The 4,748-nt window shown below is 39.8% G+C and overlaps 1 pseudogene; it reads right to left on the reverse strand.

Annotated features, from left to right (window-relative positions):
* Positions 1-3,177: 3,177 nt before the first annotated feature.
* Positions 3,178-3,896, reverse strand: LOC100583238 (annotated as a pseudogene).
* Between the last annotated feature and the right edge of the window lie 852 nt (positions 3,897-4,748).

Below are 4,748 nucleotides of genomic sequence, written 5' to 3' on the forward strand. Positions count from 1 at the left end.
TTTCCTCCTTACCTTCTTCCCTTTTTATGTCTGCATTTTTCTTTCTCTCTCCTTCCCTCCCTTCCTTTCTTTTCTTCTTTCTCTTTCATTTTCTTTCTTTCTTTTTCATTTCTTCTTTCTTTTCTTCCTCTCTTCTTTTTCTCTTTATTTTCTTTCTCTTTCTTTCTCTTTCCTTTATTTTTCTTTTCTTTTCTTTTCCCTCCCTTCCTTCCTTCCTTCCTTCCTTCCTTCCTTCCTTCCTTCCTTCCTTCCTTCGTTCCCTCCTTCCTTCCTTCTCTTTCTCTCCTCCGTCTCTTTATTTCTGTTGGCTCTCCTTGCTGCTCTTTCTACATGGTTGATTTTTAAATGTTTTAAGGTGGTTTGATGGGATAAGTAAGTATAGCAAAATAGTATTTATGAAAATAGGTGAAAAAGAAAAATGGAAATTATGGGTGTAAAAATAAGCTGTAACTAGGAATGGGGCTGTTACAATACTGCACATCACAGAGACTTCCTTGTTAAAGACGAGCTGCAAATTTAGTTCCAAGCCTTCTTGCAGTTAACATAAAAAGGGAAAACTGATCAGTCACCATATCCCCAGCTCTTGAGCACATTGCTGATTTTAACAAAATTGGGATTCCTTTAATAAGAAATAAAAGGAGAAGGTTTATTGGGTGGAAAACTAGTGGCTTCTACCACATTCTACCCCTTTGGCTTTGTAATATTCATACACGCTCTTCCTTTCATAAATAGAATACCTTCTCCAGCCTCTCCCTGAGAAGCACCACACTATTGTCTCATCCAATTATTTAATTCACTTCAAATATAGGATCTTTTGTAATGTGCTTTCTGCTTTTCATCAGGTCTCGAAGTGGCTCCTCATTATCTGGCAAGCAATAAGGTTAAAGGGAGGTTATAAGTCTTTGTTTGGAAAAAGGAAGAACAAGAAACCCAGCAGTCACTGGCCCACATAGCACCTATCAACCAATTATTGCTAGGCAGGAACAATAAGGACTCCCTACTCTAGCAGTGAAATAAATCTCTTGGCTAGCCAAATTTGCTAGGGTCCTGTTGTTTATTACTCTCTACGGCCACTCCAAAAAAGACGCGGAGAGGACAACCTTTCAAGACTGCACAGCTTCCACAACTCATTTCTGCGGGTGAAATGTGGGCGCTCTGTTATTTCTTTATTAATTGATTGATCATATGATGTTGGATATTTCTTTTTTGGGGGGGAGTAAAACAATTTTGTTATTTTAATTTTATGCTTCAAATTCATGTTATGTACATTAAGTACCATATGAACTTGTCTTTAGGATATTAATATTTTACTAGGGCAATATTATTTTATCTGAATGTATTTGGAGAAATACAACTTAGCCATCTGCTTATAAACATCACAAAAGATGACAAATTGGAAAACAGAACATTAACAGTTGGAAATATTAAATTGACCCTCATACCTTTTTTCTTTTAACTTGCTATTTGGTTAACTTATATTTAGCATTTACCCTTGAGATTGGTAAAACATGTTATCAATGTATTATGCAAGAGTTTGCATCTTTTGCATAAGTGGACCCCTGGGTTGCCCTTACTCTTGACCAAATAAAAGCAAACACCACTGGCACCGTACATAAACTATCTTTGTATCATAGGTTACAAGTCTTGATAAAAGCCAAAACAAATATTTGAGGTTGGAGGTACCACTTAGTAGTTCTTCTCTGGGCTTAGAGAAGGAAAAAGAATAGACCCCTGCTGCACTTTATATCTCTTAAAAACAATGGTTCAGCAGCCTAAATCTTTTTGGTTATAAAACTTGTTACACTAGGGTTTACTTTGAAATATAGTTTACAACCTAATCAAGCATAACATACATACACTGGTATTTCAGCACAAGGGCAAACTTAAAAAAATATTATTTTGGGCCTTTAAAATTAGGCCACAGTATAAAAAGCAGTCCATAATCTTACATTCAGGAAATTCATATTAAATATTTCTGTAGGATAAAGGCCAAGAAAATTTTACACATCCATCAGTTTATTACACGTATTTACATGGCTCTTTCTTCCCTAGGTACTTAAAAGTTTCATATTATACAACTGCCCCAAGCAAGCTTCCTCTCTCCAAAGCATGTTTTGCAGGAATGATGATGCCAGATCACTTTCAGAATAGGTTGTGCAGTGTTGTAATACAAAAATGTATTTTGAAAGCTATTGAGTGACCATTAAATGCTGTTTATGTAAAAGATGGTTTTGGTATATTGTTGGCAGACACTTACTGACTATATTTAGGAAACAGGGCCATTGGAGTACACTACGCCTCATTCTAACGAGTCCCAAGTGCCCTTTCCACCTTCACCACTGTACAGTTTACTAAAATGCAACTATTAAAATCATCCACATTTTCCTTTAGCAGTGCATCTGGTTGTTGGCTTATTACTAGTTTGGGTGTTTCTAGAGACTAAACTTCCAGTTGTTTACCTAGTCCTCAGTCCTTGTATGTCTTAGATAAATGTTTATAATCTGATTCACTAACTTTCAAAATCTACTGATCCATGAATTATAAACTTAAATCACCATTTTCCCCGAACAAGCAAAAGAAAAAGTTGATTCCTTTACCACTCCCCACATCTAAACTTGAATGGTTTCACTTAAAAGTTACTCAGTTGAGAACACTTAATATCAAGTACAATTATTAATTTAGTTACTTCAAGTTGCACTGATGCTACATCACAATGCACATAAAACAAATGAGGTGAAGTCTAATTATATATTTTACATTAATTAGCAATTCTACACTAATAGATTAATTCCCTGGTGAATTTGTTTCAGACCAACTGACAATTATCTGTAAACACAACTAAATTTTTTTTTTTCTTTTTGACGGAGTTTTGCTCCTGTTGCCCAGGCTGGAGTGCAATGGCGTGATCTCAGCTCACCACAACCTCCACCTCCCAGATTCAAGCAATCCTCCTGCCTCAGCCTCCTGAGTAGCTGGGATTACAGGTATGCACCACCACGCCCGGCTAATTTTGTATTTTTAGTAGACATGAGATTTGTCCGTGTTAGTTAGGCTGGTCTCAAACTGCCCACCTCAGGTGATCCACCCACCTCGGCCTCTCAAAGTGCTGGGATTATAGGTGTGAGCCACCGCGCCTGGCAACACAACTAAATTTAAGCATCAGTACTTTACCTTATTTTATACCTGTACTTTAAGTAAGGTTTTAATTTGAAATATCCTTATTTTCTTATCTGAAGGAATAAAGGAAACAGGAACCCAGTGGGATGACAGTGTGGGAAGAACTCTTGGTGATGGCAGCTCAATGAATTTGGCTCCAGTATAGTTCTGATTCGCTTGAGATTTAAAAAGTAACCTGGGGCCCAGGCGCGGTGGCTCATACCTGTAATCCCAGCACTTTGAGAGGCCAAGGCGGGCGGACCGCTTGAGGTCAGGAGTTCAAGATCAGCCTGGCCAACATGGTGAAACCATGTCTCTATTAAAAATACCAAAAGTGGCCAGGCATAGTGGCGGGCACCTGTAGTCCCAGCTACTCAGGAGGCTGAGGCAGGAGAATCTCTTGAACCTGAGAGGCAGAGGTTGAAGTGAGCCGAGATGGCACCAGTGCACTCCAGCCTGGGCAACAGTGTGAGACCCTCTCTCAAAAAAAAAAAAAAGTGAGCTGGGACCTGATAAGCTAGAGTTCCAATTTTGATTATGTGGGAAATTTTTATTCTTCCCCCCAGTTTGCATGACCTGCTATGCAGCTGCTGATGAATTCCACCCACGTCCTTTTTCTTTTTTCTTATGAACCATCTTCTGGGAATTCTGATCCTTGGTCTTCTATTAAGCTGCTGTTGGTTCTTACTAATATTTCTAGATTGAGGGGCTAGAACGTTATACCTCTCTCCACCACCCATCTTCAGCTTCTTTGTCACATTTCGGTCAGCTTTTTAGAGAGCAGGGTTTCCAATACCTGTCCTCTTCCTTGCTGCCAAGCTCAAGATAATAGATGTTGCTTTCTGATGGATCCTTTCCTTTGTCTCAGTATAGAGGTTCTCATAGGTTGATCTACTGAGTTCAGCCTAGGAGCTGAGGCCAACATCTGAGTTTCCTCAGTACACAAGTTTGAGATAAGTCCTAGTAACCTCAAGCTCAGAACTTTGGCGGCAGCAGCTCCGTCTCCATGTCAAAGCCTTCCTGCCTTTCCAGGGAGAGGCCTGGACCAAAGCCCATGGGCACTGAGGAGTGAACTGCTGCTCACCCTGGTGTCTGCAAACATACCTCCTCCTTCTGCCTCTACTGACCTGATATTTCTTTAGAAATACAGTTCCTTCTAAAATTTTGTAGCCTCTCAGTCTATTCAATGCCACATTTGAGTAATCACAGCCAAAGATAGTATGGAGTCATAATATTAATGTCTGAGAAATATTGTTTCCTGGACACAGGTCTTCATTTTTCACACGTAGCCTTTCCTTTTACCTTCTGCCATCAGCAATGTGAAATCATACATTTGGAGGAAAAGCAACACCTTTTAATCGCTATTTATCAGCAGGTGTGCCTCCTTTGTCCAGCAGAGACCTGGAAGAGAGAGCTGGGAACCCAACACCAGCCCCTGCTAGGGCTGCTGCTTCGGCCCTGACATGAAAGGCTTCAGTTTGAGGTAGGAAAGCAACGTGTTTTCTTCCCACAGCTGGTAGACTCTGATCACATAGGCTTCTCAGACATCTTAGATTGCAGGCCACAGGCCCACACCTGCACTCTTAGCTTTC

The sequence above is a fragment of the Nomascus leucogenys genome, chromosome 2, assembly GCF_006542625.1.
Source record: "Nomascus leucogenys isolate Asia chromosome 2, Asia_NLE_v1, whole genome shotgun sequence".
Classification (NCBI taxonomy): domain Eukaryota; kingdom Metazoa; phylum Chordata; class Mammalia; order Primates; family Hylobatidae; genus Nomascus; species Nomascus leucogenys.